This window comes from Schistocerca serialis, chromosome 9, assembly GCF_023864345.2.
Source record: "Schistocerca serialis cubense isolate TAMUIC-IGC-003099 chromosome 9, iqSchSeri2.2, whole genome shotgun sequence".
Classification (NCBI taxonomy): domain Eukaryota; kingdom Metazoa; phylum Arthropoda; class Insecta; order Orthoptera; family Acrididae; genus Schistocerca; species Schistocerca serialis.
In genome coordinates this window covers 313779254-313801897 of record NC_064646.1, presented here as the reverse complement: position 1 = coordinate 313801897, position 22644 = coordinate 313779254, and positions in this window count along the sequence as shown.

Sequence of the window (22644 nt, the reverse complement as noted above, 5' to 3'; positions counted from 1 at the left end):
TTGTATATTTCAAATTTTTTTATCTGGTGTGCTATGCAGTTATTAATTAACGTAAATATAAACTACACATAGTAAACTCTACAATTCCGTTTCCATTTTTGGAGCACGGTGTATCCTTTTCTGTCCAATACTTTCCACCAAGAACACAGGAGATGAAACATTTCAAGATGTCGGAACCTGTGTTCAGTCGCATTATTGTGAGAGCTGTACTATAACTGATGTTTGATGGTAATGAAGAGTCAAACTCTATGGAGTGGATATCAATAACGGGCTAACTGCCTAAAGATTGATTCCCAGTTATTCACTTTTTTTTGTTTTGACAAAAATATTTTAATGGAAAAACCTCAACTATGCTTTCTATTTATTATCTACAGTAAACGTCACAAAACTCTTGAGAAATTTAAAAAAGTTCCTTTGTTTTTATTAATAAAAATAAGTATTTTATTCAGAAGAAGATATCAAGCACGCTTCAAGCATAAACAGAAAAAAAGTTTTTAAAAAATAGAGAAAAAATCTCCCCTCCTACCGGAGTAGTGGGCTAGAGATGTACGAAATTCCTTTCTATGCATTGCAGCCTTCTACCAAGTTTGTTTTGTAATTTCTGCTACTGGTAAAGAATAATGCAATATTGATAAGTGGTTGCTCTGTTAGTGGTATAGTCAGATGAAGCTAGTCTGATTACGTTCATTTCAAAGTCTGTATACAGCAGCATCACTAAATTTCCAACAAGCGTATACTGAAAATACTGATGAGTCGTCGCCGACTTGTGCATAACGAGGAAAGGCTAGTGGGAGTACGCGTGATGATGATAAACCTTCGGACTCATGGGAGCGGGCAGACGAGACAAGAGTTCCTTAGAATCTGTGAAGATTTATAGTAACACATCAGTAACAACAGATTTCAGCAGATCGTGCCAGTATGGACTGTTTAATTACGCTAACCTTGCTCGAATCACTGATTCCGTTTTCAGAACAGTTATACTGTGCACATTAGATGCAACGAATTCGGCAACAGCTTGCTGTGGCATAATGCAGCGTTGTAGTGGTACAGATGATGGCATACCGACGGGACAAGATCCTCCCACGCTAGACGCCGGAGCACAATTAGTGCAATCCCGGAGTGCACATTCCAGTACCTAGACATGGTGGATTTGATCACGCAATCACTTACAACGTTAGTGGCCGACAGTCGGTGGTGTGCTAAGGTATTTGGCAATATAGAGACGTGATGAACATGTTCAGCTTTCAGGCTTAAGGGGTTCTCACTGGATACTTGTTACCGAAATCGTCGAATAAACATATAAAAGATCAGTTTTCCCCTTGTGGACATCAATGAGTTAAATTTATCGACATGCAAGTAGATTTCTCGTAGAGACGTCAATGTTCAAATGTGTGTGTAATCTTATGGGACTTAACTGCTAAGGTCATCAGTCCCTAAGCTTACACACGACTTAACCTAAATTATCCTAAGGACAAACACACACACCCATGTCCGAGGGAGGACTCGAACCTCCGCCAGGACCAGCCGCACAGTCCATGACTGCAGCGCCTGAGACCTCTCGGCTAATTCCGCGCGGCAGAGACGTCAATGTCAAGATGACATTCCTCATAAGGTTATTAAAATAATATAGACTACGAACTGACAAACCCGACATTCCCGAGGCAACTGTTTTCCCAACATTCTGTTAGAATCGAAACTTTACACGTACTTCTACAGTAAACACGGTGCGATATGATCCCAGACAGTTTAATGCAGGGCACAGCTGCTTTGCGTGTCTACAACGCTATTTTGTAAACACCCCTATCAAATCGTCACTTCATAGCACTATAGACGGCTATTGTTTCCACATAAAGCCGATTGAACTTCTCAGTTGAAAGCTGCCAAAAGCGCTGCCAGATCTCAGGGATTTCCTTGACATGACTGTAAGAGTGTCTTGAGAGTAAAGAATAAATATGTTAAAACCTCATGCGTAGAGAGCAGTTTTTCACCTATTTCATTGCTTATGATGTCATATCTCCTGATCTATGACAGGTAGGTGATTCTTAACCCTGCAGCGATTGTTGTCTGACAGAGATGGATGTGTGTACCAAATTTGGCTGAAATCTGTCAAGTTGTTTAGAAGCATACTTGGAAAACACACACACACCCCCATACATACATACATGTATACATATACAGTAGCGATTAGTGGTAGAATGACCTATTGGCGACTCGGTAACTGTTTCCAGACATATATTGGCACCTTCATTGTTCACTGAAGTTCGTTCATTTAAACCTTGTCCAATCAGCGTTGAACATACACGTATGAGTTTCGAGGCACAAGTGGTATTATTGTATGTTGTCACATTTACTTTCGCTGTGGCAGGCCAGAAATGATAGTTAGTTAACGTACCGAGCGAACATTGTGCGTAACACAGTAGGAACCAAAATTAAAAAAGACTTTTTAGCCTTTTTAAATTCCGACTGCTTCAAGACTAATCGCGTTTCACACCTGCCGGGGTATAACTGCATATGTGTTACAGGATTTTAATTTGGCTCGAGGCGGATTGTATGCTAAGATACCGCACATCACTCTGAATGTGTCAACATTCTTTTAGCTGCGTGTGAAGGGCGACGTGACATTTATTCATACAGATATTTCCATCCATTGTCACAGTCGGCACACACCGGTATACATTTATATACTTGTATTATCGAAGACTTGCTTGAACAGCACCCTTAGGAAAAGAAGAGATATAAAAAGACGAAACGTACTGTAGAAACAGTGTAACTTGCAGAATAAAGAACACAATAAACGGTGGCGGAAACCTAACTAAGATTCATGTTTGCCGCTTTAATTTCTGCTGAAATACACGGAAGGGCGATTTCCTTTAGTCCTGGCCGCAGCTATTGTAAGATGTACGGTATGACAGCCAGTTATTACAGCAGTTGTTGGAACCTGAGGCACCTTGAGCACATGTCATAAATTATAAAACAGGAAGTTCACACTTAATGCACATATTCTCGAAAAAATCTGAAACTGGAGAAAAGCCGCATTGTTCATGAAAAACTCAATATGGACATGAAACCCTATGATTTAAATGAAATTATTTAATACTGGTATAATACACACACAACTAATGATATAGAACTGTGAAAGACCTGTGTCTGGAAATTCAGCATAGTGTCACCCTATAGTCTACAGACGACGTTATAAGGGATGAGAGAAAAGGAGCAGCGCATCACAATCCACTGATAAGCGCCCGGCAATTACACCGCTATTCCGACATTTCCGTAGGTAGTGTGTCACAATACTGCATCGTCATAATTATCATTCATATCACGTATCACTGCATCAGAAACTTCATGGCGTCGATTGTTTTGTGAACGCGCATATCAATAAATTCAAACGACACCCATGTACCTGAGCGAGGTACTATTTTCCGATGAGTTTACATTCACAAACCATTAGTAGCGTTAACCGGCGTAACATAGAGTGTAGACAAAGCATCAATGTCCTCGGTCGGTTAACGTTGGTGTGGCATTATGGGGAACAAATTCATTAATCCATATTTTATAGGTGGCACTTGCAGGGGCACAAATATCGAATGTTTTTGGAACAGTAACTACCGGTACTATTGCAAGATGTTGCCCTGGACGGCCGATAAAGTATGTGGCTTCAGCATGACGGTTGCCTAGCGCATTACACAAATTAAAGTACTGAAGGTTTACAGTGGACGGTGGATCGGTAAAGATGCCCCTATTAATTGTTCCGCTACGTTCTCGGATCCGACGTAGCCGGATTTCTTTCTGTAGGGATATTTAAGAGATAAAGTGTGCCAGCAAGTGCCAACAGGCCCTGCAGACATGGTCGACCCTATCAGAAACGCCCGTGCTGACATTCCCGCAGATACGCTTCTGTCCTGTGTACGGTAATTCGAAAAGCGGATCAGTAAGTGTACTGAAGTTGGTGGTACCACGTTTGAACTCTTATTCTAAGTATAGTAGCGTTCGTCTCGAGTCACGGCCACAGCAATGCGTCATGTAGCCCCTTGGTCGATATGTCGGAGGAATACAACGTCGCGAATGGAGTTTCCAATTAGAAGTTATGAAATACTGGCCTGTCGTACCCTCCCAGCATTGAGGTGAGGTCCCATGTGCCGTTGGAAATCCAAGAGCTATTGAGTAGCATGTAGCAAAATACGATTGTGTACCCATTTCTATTCATCCCACTACAGTGCCATCTGTGGCGAAACGAAGAAAATGCTTCACATGAAACGTATGTATATTTCGCCGCAGAATAGTAGTCTACAATAAAAGAACAGGGTTTCCCATTGCAGATTTCAAAGTCGCCTCCGCCATCCACGCAAGTGGTGGGGTGGCAGGTCGACTGTGGTATCACTGGATGTGCCCTGCCAGGCAAACAAACTCTAATTATAACTTTTTTTGATCCGATGTTTTCGAGATATTTCAGTGTCATCAGTTGGAATGGACTAGCTGTATACAGGTTAATAGAAAGTAGAGTTGATGTGCAGTAGAGGAAGACCACTTTGTTATCAGAGAGGGAAAATATAGCATTGAAACAATTCTGAAGTGGCCTTCAGCAATGGAACCTAGACTGAATATAGATTAGGGTACCATCTGTGTGCCTGGAGAAAAATCTTCGACATTGAGAAGGGGAGTTAAATATTCACAGAGGATTGTGGCGAAACTTCTCAGACATACAAATAATAGGCAACATCAAAAAATTCTAATTAATAATAGCGGCTGTTCAATGCATCTGCAATTAAAGGACGCAGCTTATCAACGCTGTTATTGAACTTGTAGGCCTTCAAAGAACCAATGAGGACTATTTCGAAGGAAGAATATAATTGCCATGGTAACAAAATTCATGGTTTGCGTGGTACCTGAAAGAAAAGGACAGCACTTTTAGCAAAGAATTTTATTTAAGGGTAAGCAATGGAAAGACGAAAACAGCGAATAGTAGCAGGAGAATGTGAACGACACAAAAAAGTGAAAGAATTCATCTACGTAGAAAGAAACTGGCATAGGTAAAAGACGATTTCTTCAATAAAACACGTGTACTGAAATCAAACTGATATCGAACTGTGGAAGATGTTCCCCAAAGCGCAAAGTTGGAGCGCAACAATGTATGGAAGTAAGAGATGCACCGTTAAAAAGGTGGAGGAGAAGAAACATTTGAAATGTAGCGTTTCAGAATAATGTTGAAAACTAAATGGACCGAGCAATCATGATATGAAGAAGTTTTATAAAGAATTGGGGAGAAAAGAAGTCTGTGGAAGGCCGTTATCAGAGGAGGGGGCACATTAGTGGGAAATATACTACGCTATTAAGAAATAGTCATCTTGGCGCTAAACCGAACGGTAGAGGCAGAAATAATGGGGGCAGATAAACTGTAGAGTAGGCAAAACAAATTGCACCAGACGTTTGGTCTAGTAGTTACGTAGGAATGAATCGATTACAAGATAGAAAAATATTGAGGAGAGTATGACACCAATCGAAAGACTGACGAATTAAAGGAGAAACTTTTGTCACGTGGAGCCATCAAACATTGTATCATGGGGATTTCAGATAATCACGGCACGAAAACTAAAAGACATGTGGAAAATTGGTAAACATCAGTGAGTTGAGAGTCTCACTCAATTTTTTAATTCACGTTACATGTGCTCAATAGCGGCACCATTGCTGATGCGGCAAATACCGATACGTGGATGAATTTCACTGAAGTAGCTGATGGGTACTGGCTGGGAAAGTGTGACTACAGCCCGCCATGGAAATCTGTCCGTTTGGTTGCCTATTGGCAGGCGCGAAATAATTCGATGTGACTATACGGACTGGACGATTTTTAAACCTCTTCTGACGCTTCTGCCCCATAATCACGGAAAATATAACGAATTAAAAGTTGCAGAGATGCTCCCGGCAGTGGTATGTGTCATTTTTATGTGTGCATTGTTGTCTTCACACAGTCGTCTTCTGAAACTCTGGAGATACTTTTGAATAACCCATTATACCTAAGGACTCATTGTCCATCAGTCTTTTTGTGACAGTCCTATGATGTGTGCTACAGAAACATTACCATTAGATGTAATGGATCTGGTGAAGTTTACTACCGTGTATTTCTTCTACATCAGGATGTCAAGCTGCCGTCGTAAATTATATAATGTTAGTTACTAGCCATATAGTTCATGTAAGTTTCTTCACTATAATTTTAAACAATGTTAATACGGCACTTTTCCGTCTAATAAGTGTTACATTGTGTGTTATAACCGAAACGCTGCTAGTACGAATGTTTTTATACCGAACACTTTTTATGTCACATGTGAAACACAAACAGGAGCCGTTCCATTAAGTGAAGGTGCCGATGAATGGAGTGTCCTGTCCTAAAACAGTCTTCGCTTTAATTTTTGGCAGCGTTCGGAAATTACTCATCTGTACGGCAGTTGCTGCTACCACAAAAGGATGACGTAATGTACGTGTCATTGTGCGGAAAATGAGGAAGATCGTCACGCCGCCATTTTTAGCTCTCTCTGACACTGCGCATTCAAGCTCGTATAGCGCTATTCCGTGTAGAATGAGTAACAATAGTCCTCACATTTTCTACTACATTCTACCGTCGTATTTGTCGTCACAACTACAAGAAGGTTCTTCCAAATTCTGAATATATTCACATCCATTGAAACAAATAAGACACGCTAAGTTTGGTCGTTCACACATACAATAGAAATAATAGTACATACGATACTCATCATAATTGCAGAGAAAAATATCAATTGTATGTACTGAACGTAACTTCCGTAATTAACAAAAGTACGTAAATTATAACGTCAGGAACTGTAAAAGAATACAGGACAAAATAACAGGAGGCGCCCCTTCACATCTGTTACATCAAAACGATAGTCATTTTGCTAAAACAAAACTGTTACGAAAATACAGTATATTAAAACTCAGTATGTAGGCCAACAGTTAAAACTAGAACAGAAAGTAATCCCACAGTTCACGTCTCTAACACATTCACTTCAACCTTTTTTTGTTAGTGTGCTTCTTTTTGTGAGTATTCCACCAGAGAGTGCGCTATTCGTGGCATGGGATGAGTAATCTCCACTGCCTGGATAGTCCCATCGTCGCCTGGCTGATCTCACTTGACTCTGTAAACACCGTAGCTGAGGAACTGTTTCAACATCTACGTCGTGGTAAGGGCCTACAACATTTCTTTTAAATTTGACGTATCTATTGATCTGAAAATCGTTTAGTTCATTCAGCAGCTTGACAGCCTTCATTAAGAGATAAGGCAAAATTTCAATTTGTTCTAGTACACGATAACTAAACTTCCGCCATGTGAGCCAGTGTAGATCGGTTATTTTCCGTATGAGTACCCAACTTTATAGAAAGTATGTTCAGACTGTGCTCTGCAGAATTTGATTTGTTAGTAGTGTTAGTGTCATGAGTTGCTGGCACTGGTACGGAACCCGGACCCCAAGGATCAAGGACATGCAGTGTGAACGGCACGCATTACTGTGCTCTCCAGAGCCAACATGTGATCCTTTCTCTACGAGTGAGAGGTGCTCTGGACTCAACCGTTTTCATAGACGATGAAACTCCACCTCACACTGCCAGTCAGGTCACTCGGTTACTCCGTAACTTCATCATTGGCCGAGCACCTCAAACTGTTGCGAACCGAGGTCACCGTGCGATTTGTGGCTGTTCGGTTACCAGAAGGACAGTGTTTATGAACTGGACATTACACACGTTGCAGGTTGAAAATGAACATAACAAGTGAGGTAGCCAATACCCCACCTGAGATGTTTCGGATAGTGGTAGACTAGTCTCTAACGCGGTTCCACGCTGACGTTGAAGCAGATGTTCGTCATACTGAGCAACATTTGTAAGCTGGAATGTAAACATGGTAAGCGGTTAACAAATGTTACCCTCTCATTTGGAAATTAGAATGTATTTCTTTCAACGGTTTATTCATTATTTCTCTTCCACGTGTCCTTGAAGATCTGTCCACAAAGTTTCATTGTTCTGCGATGGCTCGCTTTTCATTGGTAACAAATTTCTTGTTATAGCCAACTTTATATTACGGAAACGACTCTTTGTAGCTGTACGCGATTCCCACGGTTTATATATGCACCGAATGCTGTTTCATTATTTGCATTTACGTCTTCCTTGAATTGAGGGTAGAAAGACACTCTGCCCTCTGTACACCGTCCAGTAGTACTAACGTGACAACCTTAAATGTTCATATCAATGTGCAGTAACCATTCACAGAGGGCAGGCAGAAGCACCAGCAGTGGAAGGTGTATATAGCGTGTGATGGGGATGTGGAAAATAGTGCAGAACCTGTCGTAATACTGAAACGGAGAGGTTTATCTGACGTCCAAAGAGGCATGTTCATTGACTTTCGGGACAAGGGTGGAAGCATTTCCATAAGAGCTAACTTCGTGAGCTGTTCGCGTGCACCATGGTTATAGCATACCATGAATGGCAAAATGGCGCCGAGGCTAATGTGTTTTGTCACAGGCCAGAGACTGCAGGTGTGAACAATGGCTGCAGAGATGTGTACTGGCTAAGTGACGCGCCACTGTTAAGCAACTGACCATCCAGATGAACGAAGGTGTTACCAACACAGGTTCCTGCTTCTTATGGGCCTTTGAAACAGGCACCTGATCCATGCACCCGTGCTGAGTGCTGTTCATCGGCGACGAAGGCTGGAATTTGCACGCCAGTACCACAAGTGGACGTACGGCAGGATAGATAACGTTTTACGCTCCAACATCGACATGGTCGTCGGTGTCTACCGCGTGAAACGTCTGAAAGATCCCTGCAGCGGTCATCGGTAGGGCCTAGCCAGAACAAGAGAGTGTTACAGACTGAGGAACGTTTTCGCGTCATGCCACGGGTGACCTCATTCTGAAAGGCCTTATGGATCAACAAAATACGCGTATACACTCGGGGACGATGTCCATGTCCTGTTGCTTTTTTGCTCGGCACGGTGGCATCTGCTAGCAGGAAAATGAACAGCGCTACACAGTTCGCGGGCTCGCTTCGAAGAGCACCAGGATGAGTTTGTCACACTCCCCTGACCACCAAACTCCTCGGCTTTAAACCCAATGTAGTAGTAGTTGTTGTTGTTGTCGTCTTCAGTCCTGAGACTGGTTTGATGCAGCTCTCCATGCCACTCTATCCTGTGCAAGCTTCTTCATCTCCCAGTACCTACTGCAGCCTACATCTTTCTGAATCTGCTTAGTGTACTCATCTCTTGGTCTCCCTCTACGATTTTTACCTTCCACGCTGCCCTCCAATGGTAAATTTGCGATCCCTTGATGCCTCAGAACATGTACTACCAACCGGTCCCTTCTTCTAGTCAAGTTGTGCCACAAACCCCTCTTCTCTCCAATTCTATTCAATACCTCTTCATTAGTTACGTGATCTACCCATCTAATCTTCAGCATTCTTCTATAGCACCACATTTCGAAAGCTTATATTCTCTTCTTGTCTAAACTATTTATCATCCATGTTTCACATCCATACATGGCTACACTCCATACAAATACTTTCAGAAACGACTTCCTGTCACTTTAATCTATACTCGATGTTAACAAATTTCTCTTCTTCAGAAACGCTTTCCTTGCCATTGCCAGTCTACATTTTATATCCTCTTTACTTCGACCACCATCAGTTATTTTCCCCCCAAATAGCAAAACTCCTTTACTACTTTAAGTGTCTCATTTCCTCATTTCATTCCCTGAGCTTAACCCGACTTAATTCGACTTCATTCCATTATCCTCGTTTTTTTTAATGTTCATCTTATGTCCTCCTTTCAAGACACTGTCCATTCCGTTCAACTGTTCTTCCAAGTCCATTGTTGTCTCTGACAAAATTACAATGTCATCGGCGAACCTCAAAGTCTTTATTTCTTCTCCATGGATTTTAATACCTACTACGAACTTTTCTTTTGCTTCCTTCACTGCTTGCTCAATATACAGATTGAATAGCATCGGGGAGAAGCCACAACCCTGTCTCACTCCCTTCCCAACCACTGCTTCCCTTCCATGTCCCTCGACTCTTATAGCTGTCATCTGCTTTCTGTACCAATTGTAAATAGTCTTTCGCTCCCTGTATTTTACCCCTGCCACCTTCAGAATTAGAAAGAGAGTACTCCAGTCAACATTATCAAAAGCTTTATGTATGTCTACAAATGCTAGAAACGTAGGTTTGCCTTTCCTTAATCTTTCTTCTAAGATAAGTCGTAGGGTTAGTATTGCCTCACGTGTTCCAACATTTCTACGAAATCCAAACTGAACTTCAGCGAGGTCGGCTTCTACCAGTTTTTCCATTTGTCTGTAAAGAATTGGTGTTAGTATTTTGCACCTGTGACTTATTAAACTGATAGTTCGGTAATTTTCACATCTGTCAACACCTGCTTTCTTTGGGATTGGAATTATCATATTCTTCTTGAAGTCTGAGGGAATTTCGCTTGTCTCATACATCTTGCTCACCAGATGGTATAGTTTTGTCTGGACTGGCTCTCCCATTAGTAGTTCTAATGGAATGTTGTCTACTCCCGGGGCCTTGTTTCGACTTAGGTCTTTCAGTGCTCTGTCAAACTCTTCACACAGTATCATATATCCCATTTGATCTTCGTCTGCATCCTCTTCCATTTCCATAATATTGTCCTCAAGAACATCGCCCCTGTAGAGACCCTCTATATACTCCTTCCACCTTTCTCTTTTCCCTTCTTTGCTTGGAACTGGGTTTCCATCTAAGCTCTTGATATTCATGCAAGTGGTTCTCTTTTCTCCAAAGGTCTCTTTAATTTTCCTGTAGGCAGTATCTTACCCCTCGTGAGATAAGCCTCTGCATCCTTACATTTGTCCTCTAGCCATCCCTGCTTAGCCATTTTGCACTTCCTGTCGATCTCATTTTTGAGACGTTTATATTCCTTTTTGCCTGCTTCATTTGCTCCATTTTTGTATTTTCTCCTTTCATCAAATAAATTCAGTATCTCTTCTGTTACCCAAGGATTTCTACTAGCCCTCGTCTTTTTACCTACTTGATCCTCTGCTGCCTTCACAATTTCATCCCTCAAAGCAACCCATTCTTTTTCTACTGTATTTCTTTCCCCCATTCCTGTCAATTGTTCCTTTATGCTCTCCCTGATATTCTGTACAACCTCTGGTTTAGTCAGTTTATCGAGGTCCCATCTCGTTAAATTCCCACCTTTTTGCAGTTTCTTCAGTTTTAATCTACAGTTGATAACCAATACATTGTGGTCAGAGTCCAAATATGCCCCTGGAAATGTCTTACAATTTGAAACCTGGTTCCTAAATATCTGTCTTACCATTATAGTATCTCCAGGGTTCTTCCATGTATACAACCTTCTTTCATGATTCTTGAACCAAGTGTTAGCTATGATTAAGTTGTGTTCTGTGCAAAGTTCTACCAGACGGCCTCCTCTTTCATTTCTGAGCCCCAATCCACATTCACCTACTACGTTTCCTTCTCTTCCTTTTCCTACTGTCGAATTCCAGTCACCCATTACTATTAAATTTTCGTCTCCCTTCACTACCTGAATAATCTCTTTTATCTCATCATAAATTTCATCTGCAGACCTAGTTGGCATATAAACTTTTACTACTGTAGTAGGCGTGGGCTTCGTGTCCATCTTGGCCACAATAATGCGTTCACTGTGATATTTGTTGTAGCTTCCCCGCACTTCTATTTTCCTATTCATTATTAAAGCTACTCCTGCATTACCCCTATTTGATTTTGTATTTATAACATTGTATTCAGCTGACCTAAAGTCTTGTTCCTCCTGCCAGCGAACTTCACTAATTCCCACTATATCTAACTTTAACCTATCTATTTCCCTTTTTAAATTTTCTAACCTATCTGCCCGATTAAGGGATCTAACATTCCACGCTCCGATCCGTAGAAAGCCAGTTATCTTTCTCCTGATAGCGACGACCTCCTGAGTAGTCCCCGCCCAGAGATCCGAATGGGGGACTATTTTACCTCCGGAATATTTTACCCAAGAGGACGCCATCATCATTTAATCATACAATAAAGCTGGATGCCCTCGGGAAAAATTAAGGCTGTAGTTTCCCCTTGCTTTCAGCCGTTCGCAGTACCACAACAGCAAGGCCGTTTTGGTTAGCGTTACAAGGCCAGGTCAGCCAATCATCCATACTATTGCCCTTGCAACTGCTAAGAAGGCTGCTGCCCCTCTTCAGGAACCATACGTTTGTCTGGCCTCTCAACAGATTCGCCTCCGTTGTGATTGAACCTACGGCACAGCTATCTGTATCGTTGAGGCATGCAAGGTCCATGGTTCATGGAGGGGGTTGAGGGTTAAACCCAATAGAAAATCTATAGGACACTCTCGATGGGGTGGGGTGTACGAGCCATGAATACTCAACTGGAACCTAGAGCAGCTGGCTATGGCGATGGAGTCGGCATGGCTACACATCTTTATCGGTACTGCCAGAATATCACTGACTTTTTTCCTGCACGTTTTGCACCTGCAAAAGGTAGGTAGCCAGGTTTTTGACAGCCGGCCTCATTACAGTGTCTGGACAGCGTAAAACTCTGAATGTATTTACCCACAGAATTTTTCTGCGTTATCGTTGATTTTACAGCGAAGAATGAAAATATTTGACTTAAGGTGAGACCAGATCACCTATGCCGTCAAAGCTAAATTCTTTCAACTTTTAACCCATTATTTCTAAGACTATTGAAGATGTCACCACCAAATTTTTACCAACTGATTATTAGTTCACTGATCTAGAATGGAAAAAGTACACATAGTGGAAATAGAGACACAATTTTTTATAAATACGCATGTTGATTTGAATAAACTATTGTGTTTTGTACAACACAGTATCAGTTATATAACTCTCAAAACACTGACTGTAGACCCATATAAGCACCTACTCTATATAAACAAACCACATAAATTTTATGTTTTTATGTTTATTGCTTCGTGATAAGATGGGTCTTTTGCATGAAAGCTTACAGTTTTGAGAAAATTCAAATTTAAATAAGGAGTCTATAGAAATACGCCTTTCTTCTTAAAAACTTGTAAAAAGCAGCCTGCTCCATAATCTGATCCTCCTTCTTCACCTAAATTCTTCATTCTTCTCTTCTTTCTTGCGTCCTTGGTCATTTGCTGAGCAGAAATTTCAACTTTACGCACTCTTAATCAGTCCATGGCTTCCAATGTAGTTGCCGTATTCTGCCCCATATTTATTCCCAGCTGATCCAGGACTTTTAATTTCCCATGATTCTCATTATTGAAAGAAATAACTGCATCTCACACAGCTAGTCTTAAAGTTTCTATGCCTGCAAACACATTTTTTGGAATCGGTGTCCACGCAATATTGTTAAATGCCTCATTAGCATTCTGTGTCTTCCCATGGAGGCATTTCTTTATCAAGTCTTGATCTGCTAAGTCTCTGAATACAGGCTTAATGGTCTCCATTACTGCATCAGGTATTAAATGTTTATGTACAAATGCGTTTAATTTTCCTGCTGCCCCTTCTTTTCCATACTTCCATCATGTATCTGGTGCTGGCGGGCACAGGCTATGTACAGGATTAGTGTCTGTGGATAGCCTGTGAAAGTATGTTGCCCACACTGCTCTTCTCATGCTTTCCTAATCATGTGGGTTTTTCTCTTTCGGCTTTCCCATTGTATTCCTGAAATTTGGCAGAAGTTAGAAATGATTTTTCAATACCAGAATTTTTGCATATAATTTTAAGTTTACGCACAATTCCATTCTTAGCAATCGCATCTTGTGAAAGCACTATATCTCCACCACGTAACTTGCATGCTAAAGTCTCTTTCAACACTGCTGTTAAAATATTCACATCTGTGATTATATTCACACCACTGCATTCATGGACAGATAACGCATCTACTTCACACTGAGCTAGCAATTTTCTTTACGATGAAGCGGGAAGAGTGGCAACAGTCTTCTAGCCTTTACAGCTATTATTTTGATTCAATTCATATTGTCCACAATTAGCGAAGTTCTATAATACCTGTTTCCTTTGTTTTGGCGTCTCTTGAAGATACCTTTTGGTTTTGTCATTTTAATAAGAGCAACAACGCACAACATTTTCACTATAAACACAGAAAACTGGCAAACATGTAAACATTTCCCTTGTTTTCAGAGATACGCAGGTATATGAGTTAGGAATATTAAATAATCAGTGCAGCCAAGCCTTGGTAAAAAAATGCCAAAGAGAATGAAGAAAACCACAGCCTTCTAGAGCATGTATTTTTGAGATTTGAATACAGATATGAGAGGACGATAAAATCAATGTAGACATTGCGATGTGTCAGGTAAAAGTTAAAAAAAAAACATAAAAAATACATTTACACGAAATTTTTTCAAATATTAAACACCAACATCTCCAGGAAAGTCTAAATATTTATACGGTAGAAACAAACAAAATTATCCTTTTTTTTGAAAATTTGGGGTCTGTTCCACCTTAATAGCACGTTGCTGCATCTTTGGAGTGGTAAGCAGTGACAATACTTCGTGTAATGGATTAGATAAGCCCTTGGAAGATTTACGGAGGTATGAGGCACCAGACATGTACGGAGAGGTCACGCTGTTCCCTTAAATTAGGGGCCGGTGGTTCGTGAGTGTGGAGCTAGAGCCCGATGGCGTCCCAGAGGAGCTCCATCGTGTTCACATCAGGCGCATTACGTGGCTAAAATATATTTACTCAACTATCACGCCTCTCAAACCACTGTGACACGATTCTAGATTTGTAACATCCTTCTGGATGATGCCACTACCGTCTAGGCGCCCACTGCTGCCATTGTGTCCTCGATTAGCAACAAAAGTCCAACTGAAGTCCCGTTTACTGCCCTCCATTGTGTAAAACTGTCCACATCTACTTAATTCCGTGTCTCGATAGATATTTAGAGCAGTGGTATCGATGTGGTGTAACAAGAAAAGTAATTGATCTGATCAGGTGACAATCCATTGATCAATGCTCCAGTTCTAATGATCGATCAGACTGCAGTTGTAATTGACGATGCCGTTGGGTCAACAAGAGAGGTCATCTGCTACGGAGCTCTATGTTCGAGACTGTGCTGAAGAATGTGTCGGCACTAGCATCGTACTCAGTCGTCAGACTTGACGAGTTCTCCGCCTGTTCACTGTTCAGTTTCACGGCGGAGGCAAGCCTCCGATCAGTTTTTGTGGCACCTACTGGTGGTTTCGTAGTCCTTAAGCCACTCCACAGATTCTTCCGATAGCAGTGGTAAGCAGCTGACAAGATGCATCGTTATCGAGATGCTCATCCGCAGATGCCAGACCTTAACGATCTGCCCTCTGTCAAAGTTGTTCATGTCGGTGGATTTCACCGTTTGGACTGAAAATCGCAGGAGGAATAGTCAATATTCAGGGATATGACAGGAACGATGATTCGAAGTAAAAAAGCCTAATAAACATGAACTCTAAAACGCTTACCTGAAGAGCTGTGACCACTCGTTCAGCTTCGTTACTATAAAACAAATCTCTTGTACTGGAAACTCTCTGATTACCATATTTTGAGAGTTGGTAATATGGACCAAAACAAAAGAAAAATGTGTGGTGAACATGAGCTCCATGAGAATTAAAGTGAATACCTTAAGAGCTATGAGCAGTTGTTCCTCCTCGATAGTGTGAAGCCCATCTCCTCTTCTGCACAAATGCACAAAGGTATAAGGAATGCATCTCAGAGTCCATGTTCAACAGACTTTCTTGCTTTGGATAATAGTTCCTGTCATATCCCTGAATATGGGCCATTGTGCCTGGGACATCCTGTACACCTTCCTTACCTCGTCACACTTTCGCAGCATCAACAGGCGGCATTCAGCCTTGCGGAAGGAAGTGCCCATGTTTAATTTAGTGGAACCTTGTACATAAAATTATAGCTCTGCTACCCTTGGCTGACATGTTTTCTTTGCTTGTAAGCGTTACGTATTCCTTATTCTTGTTGCATATGGTTTTGTTTCTCGGAAGTTTTATATTTTACTTTTGATTCTATTAATCATTTTTGTTATATCACTCATTTTAAAGCTATTGTTTGTGGATGGCTAATTCGTGCTGCCATTCTATTTAGGATAAGGACAGTCTTAAAGTCGATGAATCATGACACTGTAGTGTGCTTTTTTATTCAATACATACCAGAAATTCTTGCTTTTTATGTTAAGCGAACATGTCAGTTTTCTAAATATTTTTGATAATGGTTTGATCTAAACATTTTATACCTTCATTTTTACGTGTATTGTGAAACTAATTTGTTCAGTAAATTTAGCTGCTAGGTGATAGACGTCCTACATCCCTCCTTCAGATACTACGATCAAGTCACCTATGTATCTTTTACAATACATGATTCTGTGATATGAGAATAACTAAAGAAAATGTATTTTCGAGCTCTGTGACAGAAATTTCAACTACCGTAACCTAAAAGACATTTTCCTAGTGCTTGTCTACAGTTCTATTTAAAAAGTTTCTTATCGATCGTAAAAAAAAATTGAAGCCTAATTTAAATTCAAGAAGACTTAAATTTTACGTTTATTTCTTCAGTCTTAATTTTTCTCAGTTGTTGCTTTATTTTGTGTTAGCAGAAGAGCCAACACGAGTGGAGGCCGAAATGCACGCGTTTTAGCTCACGCAGGCTGGCGTGAAGAGGGATGAACTATACTGACGTGAGGTCTGGAACATGACAAGGAATGAGAATTCAGAAAGCGGACATAATTAGTTTGATACTTAACTTTAATCCATTAATGATGAACGTCGCTCATGATGGTACATGAGTCACAATACTATCTGTTCAGAATACATTCTTGAAGATCTTACTTATAGTAACTTAATATGGTGCCTTGCTAGGTCGTAGCAAATGACGTAGCTGAAGGTTATGCTAAACTCTCTGCAAATGAGAGCGCATGTAGTATGTAGACAGTGACCATTGCTAGCAAAGTCGGTTGTACAACTGGGGCGAGTGCTAGGGAGTCTCTCTAGACCTGCCGTGTGGCGGCGCTCGGTCTGCAGTCACTGATAGTGGCGACACTTGGGTCCGACACATACTAACGGACCGTGGCCGATTTAAAGGCTACCACCTAGCAAGTGTGGTTTCTGGCGGTGACATCACATTCCACCCTCGGAAAACGGCGGACGGTTGTGGTATAAGGCCTCCGTCTGCCGTGGGGAGGACCCCATGTTGACGTATGTGAAGAGGTGGGGAGCCTAACAACAGGCGAGGCTGTGCCACCCGCACCCTGCCATTCGGACCGTGGGGAGCTATGGAAAGCCTGAAAACATACTCCAGGATGCACGCCAACATGCGTTGTATGCGCCCGTAGAGAGACAGGAGGGGCCGATGGGTCGACCTCCATCGGGCTGGGGAACCCGATGGGCGAAGACGACATATGGTCCGTAGCGGGCAAGAGTTCCATGTCACTGGAAGCGATCCGCGGGGCATGACCCAGGGAGGCGCCCGACTGCTGCAGTGATGTGTCCACTCCAGGCGTCGCCGGCGGGAGAACAGGTGGCGGTGGCGGCGGCTCGTCGCCATGGGACAACATAGAAGGCAGCGTCGGTAACACCTGGGGCTGAGGCGAGCCAGTAGATGGGTCCCCGGGGCGCTAACCGGTCGGCACCGTCGCTGAAAGCAGACGGGGAGCGGCAGATCCCGTGCGACGACAGAGGCGCAGCTGATTGAGATGCCAGCGCACCTCACCAGAGGCCCCCATAACCATATACATAGCGCGCCCGAGGCAGCGAAGAATGCGCCCTTCGAGCCAACGCCGTGAACCTCGATAGTGGCGGTAGTAGACAACGTCGCCTGGGACAAAAGCAGGTGTCTGCCACTGCACAGGAACCTGATGCGGTGGATGTAACAAAAACATCAAGGTTCGATGATGGCGACAGTGGAGCAACTTAGGCGGCGAGCGACCATCTCGGGGCTGAGAGCGATACGAGGACAAAAGGAGCAATAACGCGTCCTCCCGAGAATGCGACTCTTTCAACATCTGTGACTTGAAAGTCGTGACCAATCGTTCAGTGGCACCGTTTGACTGTGGCGAAAACGGCGTGGATGTCAGATCGTGAATACCATTGGTCTTGCAGAATGACTGAAATTCTGCTGACATGAATTGCCTGAAACAATAGTCTGTGGAAGACCTTCAATGCAAAAGATAGCAGATAATGCTTGCATGGTGGCAGATGATGTCGTGTAAGACATCCGTACAACAAAAGGAAAATTACTGAATGAATCTATCACAATCAGCCATCGAACATTCCAGAAGGGACCAGCAAAATCGATGTGTAATCGTTGCCAAGGGAAACAGGCTTTTGGCCATGCAAAGCATTTCAGCAGTGGTGTTGATTGTTGTTAGGCACACACCATGCAAGAAGGGCATATTTTCGTAATTGCGGCATCGATTCTGAACCAAGTATAGTGCTGACGAGTAAAGTTGTTTCGTTCTCACTATACCCCAATGTCCTTGGTGGAGAAGATTTAAGACAGGGGGCTGTAACGAACGTGGGACCATGACCCTGAACTGATCATTATCAGAACGCAACAGCAAAACACCACGTCGAACAAAAAGTCTCTTCATGTGAGAAAAACACCGGCGAACCAACGGGTCCCTGAATTGTGACTTTGACAAGGGCCATTGCGTAGCAACAAAACGCAGAACCGTTGCAAGGACAGGGTCGGCACTTGTGGCTGTAGCTACACAACGAAAATCAATCGGTTTCCGAATCAATGAACATGCAAGCAAGTTCGGAGGAATCGAATGCCCTATCCTCAGCAACAGGCAAACGGGGACAACGCATCGGCGTTTCTGTGCTTAGCAGTGGACCGATACAAGATATCGTAGTGGTACTGCTAGAGGAAAATAGACCAGCGAACGAATTTCTGCGCTGTACGCGGAGGAACAGGCTTGTTCGGATGAAAAAGCGATGTCAAAGGTTTGTGGTCTGTGATTATGGTAAAGTGACGACCATACAAGAAATCATGTAATTTTGTAACTCCAAATACGAGAGCCATTGCTTCTTTCTCGATCTGTGAATAATTTCTTTGTGCAGACGAGAGCAATTTGGACGCAAAGGCAATAGGGCGATCGTGCGAGCCATCTTTGTGCGCAAGCACAGCACCGATCCCGAAATCCGATGCATCCACCATCAACAAAAGGGGCTTCTGGGGATCGAATGGCGTAAGGCAAGTATCGGAAAGCAACGCCGGTTTCAACCGGCGAAAGGCGCGTTCGCATTCCGTCGTCCAGACGAACGGAACACCTTTACGGCGTAAGTGATGAAGCGGAGCTGAAATGGAAGAGGCATGCGGCACATATCTCTGATAATAGTTGATTTTCCCAGCACACTCTGTAGCTGCTTCAAATTCTGCTGCGAAGGCAAGCCTTGTATGGCACGGAGGTGCGTGGGACTGGGATGTATGCCTTGGACATTGAGTATATGTCCCAGGTATGGCAAGTCACGAGCAAGAAACACACATTTGTCCTTCCGTAAGCGAAGATCATTTTGTCGCAAGACGTGAAATAATGTTCTGAGATTGGCTAAATGTTCTTCTTCCGTCTATCCGGAGATAACAATATCGTCCAGATAGTTTGCTGCAGTAGGGACCGACGCACAAACAGTTTGTAGATATTGCTGAAACAATGCAGGGGCAGATGCACACCTGAATGGCAGTCATTTGAATTAATACAGACCAAGATGCGTGTTAACCACCAAAACGCGCAGGGATTCTTCGTCCACCGGTATTTACAACTATGCATCTGCTAGGTCCAACTTCGAAAAATATTTGCCTGGGCACAGTTTGTCAAAAATATGTTCCGGGCAGGGTAAAGGAAAAGTTGCAATCACTAGTTGTGGATTCACTATTGTCTTGAAGTCGACACAAAGTCTCAATTTTCCCGAAGGTTTTGGCAAAATTACTAAGGGTGATGCCCAGAAAGAAGCCGGCACACGTTCAATTACACTTTGTGATTCCAAATCGTGTAATGTTTCTGCAAACTCATCACGTAATGCATGGGGAACATTGCGTGCTCTGAAAAATTTCGGTTGCGCATTTACTTTCAGTTCCAAATGTGCTTTTTAGTTCTTAGCACCACCGAGGCCCAGTGCAAAAATGTCTGCAAATTCTTCACATAGAATAGAAACACTGTCGAAAGCACAGTCCGGTTCACTGATAGGACCTGATTTACCATAGACAAGGTAAACAACTGAAATAAATCGAAACCAAACAAGTTCACTGCAGAAGAAGAACGAAGGACATAAAATGACACAAGAATTGCTTGTCCTTTGTATGTTGCAGGAAGGCTACACTGTCCTATCACAGGGATCCCTTGACCTGAATAGCGTTAACATTATCGGCACGCATCGGAGGTGTGCCCAGCAGTTTGTAAGTGTGTCGATTGATCAGTGAGACTGCAGCTTCGGTATCGAGCTGGAATGGTATCACTTTGCCGTTAATGACCAAGTCTACAAATAGTTTATTTTCCTGCTGACGACAAGAGCGACTGTCTCGTGCAACGTGAACTGACACTGGTACAAAATCACTTACGACTTGATGGGAGTTCTGGCGATGTCGATGCACACTATTTGTGGGACGAACACAGTCACTGTTAGAGAGAGTGGCACTGGGCGGAGTGGAATGAACGACATGAATTTCCATGGGCGAAGTTTCGCAAGCTTGAGTATCCTTGGTTCGATTCCAATTCCAGCGCAAAGCAAAGGGCCTGGAATGGTTTTGAGTTTTCGATCCAAGCTTTTTCTGGAAAACCCTCTGAACATGTCCCTTTTTATCACAATAAAAGCAAATAGCTTGGCGTGATGGGCAACTCTTACTCGAATGTTTAGTAACGCACCGCGGGCATGATTTGAGCACTGCATTTGCTTGACAGTGTGGGACATGTGGCTGAGAGCCTGGCGGCAGAGACGCGGCTGGGCGCGAGGGCTGTTTACTGTTCCGTGCAGCTCGCCCGGCGGGCCGGGTAACCTGACACACGGCTGGCGAAGTTTCAAATGATTCCTGAGCAAAGTCAAGTGTGTCCTGCCGACCCAATATGTCCTTCACTTGTTGAAGGGAGGGATTGACTAGTTTCAAAATCTGTTCCCTTATATGAACATCAGAAACATTCTGTGCAATTGCATCACGTACCAAAGTATCTGAATATGCGAGTCCACATTGACAATCCCTAGCAAGGCCTTGCAAGGGTTCAACGTACTCCAGGTTAGTCTGACCTGCTGTACATTTTGTGCGAAAGAAGGTATACTGTTACGCAACTACACTGACAGATTGTTTGAAATATGCATCTAAAGCAGACAAAATTTTTTCGTAGGACAGAGTTGCTACGTCGCATTGGGGAAATAATTTAACTATCACACGATAGGTTTGCACACTGACGGGTGACAAAAGAAAAGACTGCCACTCGTTACCTTGAATTCTGTAGGGGGCGACATGGAATCCAAATCGGCGTGACCACTCCGTCCAGCTTTCCAGTTCAGCATCAAAAGGTCTGACGGTCCGTGCAACCGCGTGTTGTGGTTCCGTTAGCGGTGGAGCGGCGGCTGCCGCATCGTTTTGCATTGCACGTTGGCCTTGGACGAGCTGTCCAAGGGCATCCAGTAACGCCTGCGTCTGCTGATTCTGTAAGCGATAAAATTCGGACAGTACATCTGGAGATTGTGGCGAATCCATTACACAACGAAATCAGGGCAGTCGCAACGACATATGTCAGTATAGTTAAGAACACCGTTTTTACAGCTCGTCGCCAATTTTGTGTTAGCAGAAGAGCCAAGACCGTGTTATGAGTGGAGGCGGAAATGCATGCGTTTTAGCTCACACAGGCTGGCGTGAAGAGGGAAGAACTATACGGATGTGAGGTCTGGAGCATGACAAGGAATGAGACTTCAGAAAGTGGACATGATTAGTTTGATACTTAACTTTAATCCATTAATGATGAACGTCGCTCATGACGGTACATGAGTCACAATATTATCTGTTCAGAATACATTCTTGAAGATCTTACTTATAGTAACTGAATATGGCGCGTTGATAGGTCGTAGCAAATGACGTAGCTGAAGGCTATGCTAAACTGTCGTCTCTGCAAATGAGAACGTATGTAGCCAGTGAACCCTCGCTAGCAAAGTCGGCTGTACAACTGGGGCGAGTGCTAGGGAGTCTCTCTAAACTAGACCTGCCGTGTGGAGGCGCTCGGTCTGCAATCACTGATAGTGGCGACGCGCGGGTCCGACTTAAACTAACGGACTGCGGCCGATTTAAAGGCTACCACCTAGCAAGTGTGGTGTCTGGCGTTGGCACCACCCTTTATAGTGTCCATTGTTAGTTCAGCGGATACGTTAATATACTGTCCAAAGGTACATTAGCTACCATAATCATATGCTTTACTTGATTTTTAGGCTGGATGTTGATATCAACAGCGTACGTTTTCCGAAACATGACCTGTTTCATTGTCTTGTATACAACTTCATTCGCGTCTGCGTTAGGTGTTTGACAACTGAAGCAACAGTAATCATATTATCGATAATTTGTAAAGAAACATCAAAAAACGAAAACCTTAATATCGACACTGTGTTTTGATTTTTAATGTAAAAGT